This window comes from Eutrigla gurnardus, assembly GCF_963514095.1.
Source record: "Eutrigla gurnardus genome assembly, chromosome: 1".
Classification (NCBI taxonomy): domain Eukaryota; kingdom Metazoa; phylum Chordata; class Actinopteri; order Perciformes; family Triglidae; genus Eutrigla; species Eutrigla gurnardus.
In genome coordinates this window covers 16,225,594-16,239,991 of record NC_139915.1, presented here as the reverse complement: position 1 = coordinate 16,239,991, position 14,398 = coordinate 16,225,594, and the positions used below count along the sequence as shown (strand labels likewise).

The following is a 14,398-nucleotide window of genomic DNA, read 5'->3' as shown; positions in this document are numbered from 1 at the left end:
GAGCTTTAAGTAATTTATTCTATAAAGAGTCCAAAAACAGGCTAGCAGTCGCTACAGACAGACTGTAAACAGACAAAGTCTAATAAGTCGAAGCCCTCTCAAACAGGGTGTCCAAGCGGACCGCATCACCGACATACAGCTTTAGAGCAAACTATCTGGCCAGATAGGGGCAGATTCCTTAAGAGACCAATTCTTCAGTCTTGAGAAGAGCTTTTTATACGGTTGTTTGTGATGTGTCATCAGAGAAGCATTGTTCTGTTGTTTGTGTAGACGGAGAACTTTGTCCAGAATGTGGTGTTTGAACCACTCATCAGTGTCCATAGATCCATATTGACTTGCCAGCTGTGCTGGTGTCACAAGATGCATTTTACAACTCATGTAACACATGACATGACATAAGTGCAGAATACAGGTTACCTCATGACACTTGGAATGGTATGAGTTAAAACTACTCAAACTACTAATTATACTAAAATGAACTACTAAATGAAAAATTCCCATCACAGGTAGCACTCACTGCATGAAAAGTGGGATTTCCGTCAGTTAGCGGCCCTGTAAATTGCCGTGGAAGTTCAGGTTTACGACTGCACGCGGCAATTTGCAGGAAACACCGAAAACTGACGTGAATTGCCGGGAATTGACGTGGGCCTTGCTTGGCAGTTGTCCCCCCATGACCCCCCTCCCCGTAATCCTAGGGGAGGCTTTAACATGTAAATGAAAATGCTGTGAGCTATACAAATGCAAATCAGGGTAGCAGGGGGAGTTTTCCCCCAGGTGACATTTTTCTGAAAGGTGTTAACTTCATTTCATCTTCATTCAAAGATATAACTTCATTTAATCTTCATTCAAAGATACACAAAAGAATTTGCTTCAACAATTACTTTTAATCAGGCTTTGCCACAAAGGTAAAATGTACATTCATGCAAACAACATCACAGTCTCCTAGAGCTCAACCACATAGTGCATAGTGGCATGACTACAGTGACCCTTTCTTTGGTCTTGCTTAAATGCACAGTGGATGTGTTAACCACACATCTCCCAGCAATGCGCTCAACAGGCAGAAATGATGCTGGGTATGACGTGTCTGTTCCCTGCAAGCTCCAAACTTCTATTGGCTTTCCATAAAAATGTCTGTGCGGATGGGGATGAAGCCAGGAAACTTGCGCAATAACATGTTTAAATGCAGTACCTTTTGACACAACATTAACAACTATAAACTGCTTCATAATGGCTGGTCGTCAGGGCCGGCCCGTGGCATAGGCAGTATAGGCAAATGCTAAGGGCGCCGTCCATCGGGGGGCGCCACGCCAGTGCCACAAATGGTAAAAATTAAAAAAATTTAAAAAAAAGTTGGTACAAGAAATAATCCCACGTTAATTTAAATGCAAAGCAAAGCCTATTTAATAGAAATAATATTTGTTACAACATTACAACCCCCTCCCCCCCCTCCCATGCACGGTGCGCCCCCTCCCTTCCCGTAGCCTATCATGATTCTTTTTGGACGTCATCACCACATCAAAAAATCAACACAAGATGTAAAAACGGCCAAAACTGTCCGGTGCCCAGGGAAGAAAAACAAGAAAAGAAGAGGAGGAGGAACGAGAAAAAGACAGAGGTAACGTTACATGAAATTATTTATCTGTTACAGATAGACACCTGGCTTTTTAGCATTAGGATAACGTTACATGATTCGCTAATTGCTAATCAATAAATAGCTAACGTTAGTTGACTGTTTTAACGTCAGTTAATATTGTGGAGGGGGCTAAGTTGTTATGGAAAGTAATAATGTACGGTTAGGTAATTACAGTACTCCCACCTATGGGACCACCTTACATTCCTCAGGGACATTTGTATTAGATCCTTTAAGCAGGTGTTTACATTTATTTACATTTTTATTGCCTTCTGGTTAGCTAACATTTGCCCTGCTGGTAATAGTGACTTTTCCACCCCTTTATATATTATAGTTGTAAGCTGTTAAAGTGCACATCATTAATGTTAATTAAGCAATATCACATGAGAGAGAATGCTGTTTTTAATATGAGCACTGCTGTGATTCGGTCAAAGATAATCATAACATAACATTCTCATATATATTACTGCTACTTTGCATTCTGCTATTCAGCATTTCACTGTAATGATGACAATAAATAGAATCTAATCTAATTTGCATATCAGTTAACATCATACACATTTATATTATATCATTTCATTTTATTCCTGGAATCATATGTTTTTATTATTAGACTGTAATACTCAATGGTGTCACATACTCCTCTCTTCAGATGCACTGTTGAAGTTTCTAAATCCCACCCTTGGGCCATCTACCACATCTACCACTGCTGCCTCCACCTCAGCAGCACAACCCACCAGTGATGCAGCATCAGCAGCACAACCCAGCCATGATGCAGCAGCATCAAGCTGTCTTCCTGTTGCCCCCACCTTTAATATCTTGTTTTGTGCAGTGCCTTATTTATATTGTATTTTTAATTTATTTTATGCAACTTGTTGACACGTTTTATTTTGTGTTTAGTTAGATCTTATACTTAAGACTATTTATGAATGTATGTAAAAATGATTGTATTTCATATATTCATTGTATTTTTTGTATTCTTTTATTTATTCATAATTTTTTATCTTGTTAACTATTCTGATTGTGAATTTGCTTTCTTTAAGTAAAAAAAAGGTCAAAGACAAAGCTATTCGGTTTCTTGTGAGTATATACACTACACTGCCGATGCAAGGGGGGCGCCACCTAAAATCTTGCCTAGGGCTCCAGATTGGTTAGGGCCGGGCCTGCTGGTCGTAGTTCTGCTAGAGGGTCAAGGATGGGTTCATAGATCATAGATCTCGGCTGTGTTCGAAATGCCATACTAACGTCCTACTCGTACTTAATTGTGACGTAAATTTGAGTACGTAGTGCGTTCACATACAATAGTATGTGAATTTGTGTACGCGAGAAATGCCCGGATGTATACTGCATTGGCAAGAATTTCTGAGTATACAGCGGACCTTGCTAAATCTACTCAACTTCCCCAAAATGCATTGCGGCTCGTCTGACTTCTGAAAAGTTTTGGATAATGGCGGACGACTGTGGTGATTCTGGCGACAGCCCGACACAAACCGCGTACACATGTAAGTATACTGTAACATGACTTTTATGTTTCCAGCTGACTTTTAAATCGTATTGATAATGAACGTTACTTTATTGTTGTTGGCATTGTATGTTAACGTTACGAATCGAAGGTCCTGCTAGCCGGCTAGCCTACAGACGGTAATTTACCATAGGGGTTAGCGAGCGTAACCGAAGCGGAAAATGTGCCGTTTTTACCGTCGTTAACTAATAATATAGTGCTTATGTTAAACCGTGGTTATATATTTACTAACGGTGATTAATAACGCCGTGCACCGTTGTCCGTTAAAGGGACAGATGCAGACACCGGGTGCCTCATTCAGTGGAGGGAACGATGAGGAGAAGTTCACCGGCAGGAGGAATGCTGCTCCGAGAGCCTTCACTTAAAAAAATGTGGTTTAAATGTTATAATTCTTATATGCAGGGCTTAACAACTACTGGTGCATATTTAGCTTCTCAATGATATAAGGTTGAACACCAGCGTATATAGATGGGAGATGTACTGCTTTCCTGAGATGTCTACCTGAAACGTTCTGTTTAACAGTTATTTTAGTCGGCAAGAAATCATCAATGAACTGTAACACTTTTCTACGTGCTGTTCTTCATATAGGATGTTTATTGAAGAACATGGGATGGAGGGAAGGTGGAGCCGGATGGACAAAGAAGAAGTGGGAGAACATGAAGCAGAAATACAAGGTGAGTTGGAAGCAGTTTAAAGTATTGAACTCTACAGCATAAAAGAAACCAGATGAAGTTGTCTTTCTTATAAATAATCAGGCAAAGGCATTGCTGGGTAATATCTACAATGTGTTAAAACATCAGAGTCCATGAAGTTTTACTTATAAACTGCACTACTGATAAACACAAATAAAACCTCAACAATAATCATGTTCCTGCAACACAGGGATCTGGACATTTGGAGCAGACACTGCAGCTACAAGCCTCTGAGGATATCCCAGGACTGCTGGAGCCTCTGAGGACGTCCCAGGACTGCTGGAGTGGCTGGGCTTCGTCGCTGTCACCCCCATCACCACTGTGGAGCTATGGACATGCAGTGGACGAGGTTCTCCGTGGAACGCCTTGAAAGACAGAAGTCCTTCCTTAAAGAGACTAACGTTAACTCGAAGAAGAGAAGACGGGTGAACAATCCCAAGATTGTGGTAAGAATATGTTCGGTGACTGCTAGCTAAGCTAAAATTAGCAAAGCAAGCCCAAGCTAAAAGTAGCTTAAAAGCTAATAGTCCAAGCTAAAAGTAGCATAGTAGCCTTGTAAAAGAACAAGAGAGAGGAACCAGTGTAACGTTAAGTTGCTTTGTTAAGTGTATGTTGTTGGTCTTTTACAGGAAGCAGTACGCCGTCTTCACAACTCGGAGACGAATTGTAGGCGCTATGAACCGGAGCAAGGGTAAGATTCTAAAGAATATGCTTTCATTCTGCTGTATAAGGAAATAGATGCGTTAACAGTAGATACCGTTCTTAACTGTTCATTTTGTTTTCACAGACGAACCTCGCCTCATAACGAAGCTGTGACCTCTTACTTGCTCGGAGCTTTGTCCGCAAGTCCGGATTTCTATGACGCTGATAGTGACGCCATTGTGTGTAAGTAACTTTTACTGTTTTCTTCTTCCTTGTTTTAATTTTACTGTGACTTAAGTTTTCTTATTCATACCACTCATTTAATTGTTTTCCAGCTGCCTGTAAGACATACTATGAAACGCAGGAGCTTCAGACACACACAGCCTGATCTCGCATCGCAGGCGGAAGCTGTGAAGAGGTCAGCTCGGAGTCGTTCCAGGAGAAAGGGGGTAAGACTTATTCGATTTATTAGATCCGTTTTTGGTCAATGTGACCAAACCTACCTAAACCTATTTTTCAGGTGCATTAATAGATGTGTTGTGTCCATGCGCAGTGCATCACGCAGTACTGATTGTCTTTATTGATTGTTTTACAGCTGCTGGAAGCGAGAAGGAGTGTGCTTGCTGGCGATGAGGTGGACCGTTGGAAGTGCACCACCACATACATGATGTCTGATGAGGAGGACGGCGTCGTTGGCGGGGTGTCTGGATGGATTGTGCGACCTCCATCCTCTCGTAGCCAGGAGCTCACCGAGCTCTGTGCGACTCTACAGTCGCGATTAGAGAAGACTGCCAAGTACAGGGCCACGCACCGCAGGCGGCTGTAAAACTGACCAAATTGGGACAGAATGTCGCAAGTTCATTTGTATGTTGTGTGGGCAAATTTGTACAGTTGTGTGTTGTGTTGTCAATAAAGCTCTTTCTTTGAATACTTCCTCCTGGCAATTTTTCCTTTCCTCAATAAATTCATTCATATTTATATTTATAAATATATAAATAAATAAAAATAAATATATGTGTGTATATATATGTATAAATATATATATGTGTATATATATATATATATATATAGTGGATCCGCTAACCAATCACTAGTGATTATTCTTGTTTAAAAGACCCAGTGTGACCAATAGTAACACATCTGCCAATGGGGGTGGGGTTTACATTTATAATGACTCATCAGGTTGACCAATAGTGACAGATCTGCCAACGTGGGTTGGCTTTACATTTATAATGACCAGATCTGCCAACCAATCAAGAGCGATTAGACTTGTTTAAAACTAGTGGTTTCATCCAATCCTGAGTGAGGATATTCAAGCCATCTCTGGCCAGGCGCGGTTTCGCTGCTATTCATATGCTAATTAGAGCCTTCGCTGTGGTTCGTTTTCGACAATTTTCGGCACAGACTAACGCGGCGTTCGCAGCCTGTAAATTGTCGTTAACTCCCAAAAATTAGGGAGATTTCCGGGCGTTTACAGGGATGAAAATCCGACTTTTCATGCAGTGGGGTCCATCATGTTATGGGGCTGTGTGGCTAGCACAGGGACTGGAAACCTTGTTGAAGTTGAGGGCCACATGAATTCCTCTCAGTATCAGCAGATTCTTGACAAGAATGTTAAAGAAAGATCACAAAGTTAAAGCTACCCCGGGGTTGGATTTTTCAGCAGGGCAATGATCCTAAGCACTGTTCAAAATCCACCAAGGAATTCATGCAGAAGCAATAGTCGAGGGCTTGGAGCCAGAGGGGCGTAAGTGGCATTTTGGGCGAAAATGAGTTATTTATATCAAATTAAAGGTCTTGATTAGCTCTATCCAATGGTGCCAAAAAGACCTATCTGAGATCAAACTGTATTGAATAAAGCAACAAAACAATAAAGACCTAACACAAAAGTGTGAGTTATGTTTGGAGCATGGTATCTACACATTTTTGAAATCCAAATTTAATGACTTTTAAGACCTTTTTAAGACCTCTAAAATGAAAATTTAATACCAATACCGTTGCAAAAAAAATCGAGACAATACACTATATACTGTTCATTATGAGTTTTATTCAGTTTGAATAACGAATAGTAACGTTCTTAACAACTGCCATTTTACCAAAAACAAAACTTATGGTATAACAATGACAGAAAACAACAAAATAACTTAAATATAGTGCAAAATATAGTGCAAACACTATACATATGAATTGAATGATTTCTTTTTTTTACAAAGGTCTGATTAATTGCTCGAACAGTGGCTGTGTTTTTTATTGAATGTGACGCAATTCCGCACTTTTCTTTTCGATGTCATTATCTATGACAAGCATCTCCTCCTTCTTCTCCTTTGCTCGTCTCCGCAGAGCGTTGGATTTGGCAATCAGGGTTGCCATTTTGGTTCCTGCCGTATTTTCCGCTTGCTCTGCTAAGGTGTCTGCTTCCTTTCGGAGACTCTCGCAGACGTCTTCTGTACATTTTCTTTTCTTCTTGAGTTCATCAAGGCATTCTTCCGTTCTCCTTCCCTTAAGCTTTTGCTCATCCTTTTCATTTGTTTTTCTTTCCTCGTCCAGGTAAGCCCTGTATCTTGTGCGTGCAGTTGCACAGTAGTTGAGCAACTCTTTTGTAAGAGGCACTCTGGTCACTGTCCCATACACTTTCACATGGTCACAGACAAGTCTCTGTGCAATGATGGTGTCCTCCGAGATGTTACATGTCTCCACCTCTTTATTGATGGAGAACCCCCGCTCAACTTCTGCTTGGCCATGGGACAGGAGCAACAACTTTTTACAAAAACTCCAGAGCTCAGGGTAACCCGCGCTGATGTGTTGGTGTAAAAGTACATCAACTCTGGAGCCTTGGTCTTGTGGACTGAAGGACATAAAGTTGACATCTTTGGCCTCTTTGAAAAGGAAGGACTCAAACTGCTGTGAAATCACATCACCTGCAATTAGATGCAAACAAAATGTATGTAAATATTCATCCAATATCAATAGCAAAATAACATTAATCAGTCAGTAAACAATTGTGGTTTAGCAGGTGTTCCCCAAATTGCAAATGTAATTCTTAAGCTATCAGTGCTACCCAACAACTACAAAAACCTAGTGTGCCCCCTGCCTCTCAAATTGTGACTTAACTGTTCCATGATGCTAGTAATGTAACATGTGTAGTGTATACCATCATTTGAATTACATGTCAGCAATCAGTTTCTAGCCAATTAATTTATTTATATAAATTAATTAATTTATATTATATAATTTGAACAGTGATATTCCTGTCAAAGTAAGGGAGGTAGTGTATTTAAGGTATTGCACATTTCTATAAAGAATGTTAAAATCTGTGCGCAGACAAATATCCATGTTCCAGATCGAATAATGGCAGAAAAACAATACCAATAACAGTCTACTCCACTCTATTCTTATTCCTATAGTTTACCAGCAGATACTCCGCCTGTCAACTGATGATCCTGAACAAACTTCTGGATGAGGCACCTCATTTTCTTGAGGCACTCCTCTGGCTCTGAGCACATATTGTTTGGGTCCAAACACATCATATTGTGTACAATGGAGTACTTCAGAGGGCACTTATCCAGGGCCTTCTTGCAGATGTTGGAGAGGGCAATCTGACAGTCTTTTTTAAACTGCACTTTTTTAAAGTGCCTTTGGCCCCTGACAGTCCCTGACAAAAAGAAGTGCTTGTCAAATATCCAGAATTTCATCAGCAGCAGTTGGTTAACATTAAGTCAGCTGCATGCAACAAACTCTAGCTAAAACATACAGTCAGTTTTTAGCCAAATCTTTGACTTGACATTGCCTTGACATTCTTCAACATGTCATTGTTGTATTGCTGTAATGACTTAAAGAAATCAATATAGTAAATGTCTTACCTTGATGGCAGCTGTTGTCAACCTCCTTTGGACTGAGCCACACCTTCTGGTCTGTCACATCAAGCCTCACAAGTTTGTATGGAGTAACGGCCAGGGCGTCCCGTTTGATGAATCGTCTGAGGAGACTCTGAAATGAGAATCAAAACCAAATTTAGTGGGTTTGTGTGTGAGAATGGTTATGTGAGAATGAATTAGTGTGTGTGTGTGTGTGTGTGTGTGTGTGTGTGTGTGTGTGTGTGTGTGTGTGTGTTACAGCTTGCAGGCAAGTAGTACAACTGAGCAAATTAAATTGATAGGAAAAATAAATATTGTTGAAGAAAAGAGACTTGTTTAAAAGAGGTCATTAGAGTGTATATGCAGTGTATGTGTACACATTTGTGTATAAAGTGAATAAGTGTAAGGAAGGGGTAAGGTAATATTTTAAATTTGATTTTGTATTAGCTTTTATGAAAATGTGTTCATGTGCACAATTCATTAAAAAGGAAAAACAAATATTGAGAAGATGCTTTCATATGAACAAACTTTGCTTTAAAAGGCTACAAAAGCCTCAAGATTAAAACAAAAGGATATTGTACAATTACCCTGATCAAATTCTCCAGGTCTTTCCAGAGGAAGGGCATCATTGGAGAATCTGTCTGGTATTCTATCAGAAACGGTTGGAAGACTCTTGAAATGGCCATGAAAAAAATGGAACTTGGCCAGCAGGAGGGGGTCCATTCGGGCCTCAGCAATGGTGTCATATGACGATGACCCTGGATAAGGAAGCTTCTTAGTTTTAACCAGGTCCACATACTTCACAATGGAAGGCCATACTTCAAATGCTCTTTCAACCGCTGGCAAGTTTTCAAGCCACCGATGTCCACAGAAAGGTAAAGGGAACGTTGAGGATTTTGTTGCAGAGCTGAAGTCCTCTCTTCTTGCTGGTGCACAGTTGAAGAGGGAGTGCAGTGCTCTGAGTATTTTCTCGATATGCCACACTGCAAAGCCACTTTTGAAGGAGTTGTGAAGGGTATGGAGGCCACAACTTCCTACAATTTGAAGTTGAGTCCCATCATATTGCTCACCATGCTCTTTTTGTATGAGCTCCACAAACTTCCAATTAACATTCGGTCCATCCATCGACAAGGAGACCATGTTCTGAAGCTTGAGTTCCTTTGTACATTCCTGAAATGCGCAAACATGAAAATACAATATCAAAAAAGTACACTTATTTCTAATACAATTAAAGGCACATCACTTAACTAAATGATGTTAACTATTTCTATGTTCCATTTTATATTTGTATGTGTTGCCTTTTTCTCTTTAAAAAGGTGAGAATGCTTGTTGACAATAACTGTCAAAATCAGCGAATAACTACTCACGATCAACTATAATAAAGTCCAGTGTTAATAATACACAGCCTATGCTCTGTAAACTGGCATGTTGCTAGCTACAGTGGGACCGCTTTGTTTACATACCCGTTTACAGAACCTACGCTGTGTATTAACACTGGATTTTTCCCCCCCAGTGTACACACAGTACCGACCGGTAGCAGATCATGAGAAGATATTTACTGATTTTGACAAAAAGCATTGGTGACTCCAGCTTTAATTGAGGAAACACCAATACAGATAACTTTTTCGAAAATTTGCTTTTGCAATAAATCAGCCTTATTCTGAGCAAATGACATGGTCATATAGAGAAGAAAAGATGAAGAGGAATTGCGTTTATTTATCTCAACGCATTTAACCTTAATTCATGAGAGGGCCATTGAAGGATCTAATTTCTGGGATTACTTAAGCCAAGAAATACACCATAAATGAAAACAGAAAAAAGAAACGCCAATTTTAACAGAGATATAGATGATAACAATAACCAAATAAGAAGAAAGTAACATGTAGGCTAGTATAATATAAAAGGGAATACATAAATGCATAAAAAAAGCCACCTTCTGCATAGTTTACCTTGAAATGTTCCAGCAGATCATCCACCGTCGAATGGCCCAGGAACTGCGATCCAAAGAAACGGGACTGGACGTGGGTACCAGTCTCATCCGTCGTCCAGTGTCGGACATGCAGGTCGAGCTGTTTGTTTTTTGTGGATCTGTTCATGCTCTCGTCGAACATTATTACAAATGCGTCCTCATTTACCTTAGAGATCAGCTCCTTTTTAATGTAGGGCGCAAGTCCAAACCTCACAAAGTAGGCCGTTTTATCCTTCCCGCAGGTGAATGTTTTAGCCAATTCAGAATCCGGGAACATTTCGGCGAATACTGAATTAATATTTACATTAGAATTGTAGGAGTGGTGGTGGCTCACTGTGTTCAAAACCCACAGCACTTCTGCCCTCAATGTGGATGCCGTAGAGAAGGCGCTGAATGCTGTTGTTGCAGTTGTAACAGGTGTGGGTCGGCTACTTGTTGCGTCTGTAGGTCCGCTCGGTGTTGCGGAGACTGTCAGTGCGGGCATATTCGGGAATCGTTTAGCAGCAGCGAACGGGTCAATGACCATATTAGTTTTTTGAATTTTTAAATACCGCTGGTGTTTCTCTGACTTCATGTGTGAATCCAGTGCTCCACATCCCATTGTTCCAAGTTTGAAGGTTTTTTTACACAGCTCACACCGCGCCTCATGCCGATCAGACGACGGTTTTAGCCAGCCGCGATATTTATCTTCCTCTTGCCACTTCTCATTAAATTTGCACTTGCCCATGGCTACAGTGATTTGCAAAAATTGATTTTACATGGATTTAACAGCGTCGTATGCTACCGTTTCTTCTCTTTCCCGCCGAACCGCAGAATTGAATTCCGGAGATGGAGAAACACTCTCCTTCTACGTTTAAATGCGGGGGGCGGGCCAAACCACACACGGCCGTAATAGACTGTAGCCCCAGCATGCTATCGGTGTGACCAATCGGACATTGTAGTTTGTAAAATAGAACATAAAGCTGAACAAATATACACCCGCTCATTAATTCTGCCCCCGATTAAATTTAATGCCGCCAACCCAATAATTCCAGACTTTTTAAGAAATTTAAGACCTTGATTATCGAAAATTAAATTGAATGACTTTTAAGACTTTTCAAGATCCGCAGCAACCCTGGTTTGGAGCCAGAAGGGCGCAAGTGTACTAACGCCCTTCTGGCCCTGAAAAATACATAAGACCCACATGTTTGTTCAGAGCCAGAAGGGCGTAAGTGTAGTCGGTGCCCTAAAACAGCATTCAAAATGGCTGACGCAACTGCTAACATGGAACTGTCTGAGGCAGAAAAGATTTTAATGAATATCATAAAACAAACAGAAGAATCCTACTTTGAAGAAGGTGAAGATGAGCCATAGTTGTTTTTGAATGTATTTCCTTAAAAGTGATGACAGTAGCTAAGATAATCATGCCTTGAGAACCTTACTTTGTTAGCCTAGCCTAGCATGGCTAACGTTAACCTTTTGTTTTGGTCTGATCTGTGCCTGCTAACTATCTTAGTGTTCTGACATATTAGGTAACACTTTACAGTAAGGGTCCCTTAATTAACCTTAGTTACTACATTATTAAGCATTAATAAACTAATGTGTTAAAGTAATGCATGCATATTGATAACAAATTACATTATTCAACTTTGATTATTACTTAATAATTTATTAACTAACTTTGAGTAGTAAACATTAATTAACTGCTTACTAATAGGCTACGGTACATGTTACTGAATATTAATTTGAATTATTTTGAATATTATTTAGATTCAGGTCACATGTAGGATATGATATTAAATATTAATGTGTTAATTATTTAGGGCCACAGCATGAGATGGAAGAGAGAGAGGGACAAATGGAGTCAGCAGGAGATGGAGGAAGAGAGACAGACAGGGTGACAGAAGAAGATTCAGGGACTGAGATTGTGCTGGAATTTGTTCAGGGGGGAGGAGCTAACGTTTGCCAGGAAGAGGAGACAGGAGAACATCAGGGGAGTGAGACAGGGGGTCAGGAGGCTGGGGATGAAAGTGGCCAGGAACAAGATACACCACAAAGAGGAAGAAAAATACAGAGAGATGTTGAAAATTGAAAAAAAAACAAACGAAAAAGATTAAGGAATTCGGGCAAAAGCTACATAAATACAAATGGCATTCATGTTCCAGGAAGGAAGGTGAGCGAGAAGAACTGTGCCTCTTGTCGTTACCAATGCAATCAGAACTTCCCAGAGCCAGTGAGGGCAAGTATATTTCAACATTATTGGGAGATGGGAGATGCAGCAAGGCAGAAAGACTTCATTGTCAATCACGTTATCAAAAGAGGGAAAAGAAACACTGAAAAAATCTCAAGAAGAACTCATTCATTTGAGTATTATCTAACCTTTGAGGGAAGACAGATAAGAGTATGCAAAGACTTCTTTTTGAAGACACTTGACGTGTCTGAGAAATTTGCGAGGTCTGCAGGTGGCCATCTGTCTAGTGAATTGGGAATTTCCCCTCCAAGCAAAAAAGGGCGGCATGCACCTCAAAACAAAGTGCCTGAGAGTAGCAAAGACAAAATACGAGAGCATATCAAGTCTTTCCCAAAACTTGAATCCCACTACTCCAGGAAAGATACAAACAAGCTCTACTTGGAAGGATCTCTGAATGTGCCAAGAATGTATATGCTGTATAAAGAGAGATGCGAACAGGAGTGGAAGATAAAACCAGAAAAACAAAGTCTTTATAGAATGGTGTTTGACACTGAGTTCAATCTCGCTTTCCACACTCCAAAGAAAGACGCGTGCAAATACTGTGAATGGTACCAACGTTTAGAAGACAGTGAGAAGGAAAGTCATAAGCTTGACTTTGATGCCCACCAGTTAAGAAAAAAACAGTCCAGAGAACATAAGGATAACGACAAAAAGAAAGCAAAGGAACAGGAATCATACAAGGCTGTCACTTTTGACCTGGAGCAAGTATTGACCACCCCCTGGAGCAACGTTAGTAGCCTGTTCTACTCACGCAAGTTAAGTACCTACAACCTCACTGTATATGAAATGGACAGTAAAGAAGTTGAATGTTACATGTGGCACGAGGGGGAAGGCGGCCGAGGATCATCAGAGATCAGCACTTGTGTTTACTCGTACCTTTCACAACTTAATCCTGAAGTTAAACATGCAGTTTTTTATTCAGATACATGTGGTGGACAGAATAGAAATGCTGCCTTTAGCACAATGTGCCTGCATGCAGTCAGCACATTGCCCCTCTCCACTATTGACCATAAGTACATGGAGTCTGGTCATAGTCAAATGGAGTGCGATAGTGTGCATGCTGCGGTGGAAACTGCAAGAAGAAAAGTTCCAATCTACTCCCCTGATGGCTACTACACTCTTGTGAGAGTGGCAAGAAAGAACAACCCATACACCGTACATTAACTTGGTTACAAGGACTTCCTGGACTTCAAGTCATTCTCCAACCACATACTCAAAAACAGAACCAAAGATGAGGAGGGAAAAGCAGTCCATTGGCAGAAGATTAAATGGTTTTGCTACACAAAAGAAGAACCCACAGCAATCTTCTTCAAGTATGATTTCACCGACCCAACCTTCCGTGAACTGAAGGTGGCAAAGCAGGCAACCAGGGGCACCAGAAGCACCCATTTCGTGTCCAAACCGAGCTCAATGTATGAAAGTCCTCCTGGGATCAGTGCATTAAAGAAGAAAGATCTACTCACCCTGTGCAGCAATGGGAGTATTCCTCACACATATGCAGAGTTCTACAATGCTCTGACAGTGGACAGTGAGTAGAACTAAACAGAGTAGTGAACAGAAAATCAAATAAGACGTGACATGATTCTTTGGATGTGATCAATTAATAGACTCAGAGTAAAAAAAATGTAAATGAAATTATTAAAAAAATATGAATTAATGAGTTAAATGAAAGTGAATTACCTTTTCAAGCGTTAATTATTCAAATAGTATGTTCTATATTGTGATTTTTTTTAATTACTGTTGTAATTACTGTATTTCTTGTTTTTGAGGTGAGATTTCCAGAAAAGCAAATAAGACGTGACATGATTTTTTGGATATGGTCAATGAATAGACTCACAGAGTAAAAAAAATGGAATTAT

At 40.3% G+C, this 14,398-nt stretch overlaps 1 long non-coding RNA gene across 1 annotated transcript; it reads left to right on the top strand.

Annotated features, from left to right (window-relative positions):
- The first annotated feature begins 2,932 nt into the window (after positions 1-2,932).
- On the top strand, positions 2,933-4,164 carry LOC311010425. Its single transcript, XR_014596788.1, has 3 exons — positions 2,933-3,132; positions 3,741-3,826; positions 4,035-4,164. It is a non-coding gene; the product is annotated as an uncharacterized lncRNA (long non-coding RNA).
- Positions 4,165-14,398: the final 10,234 nt, after the last annotated feature.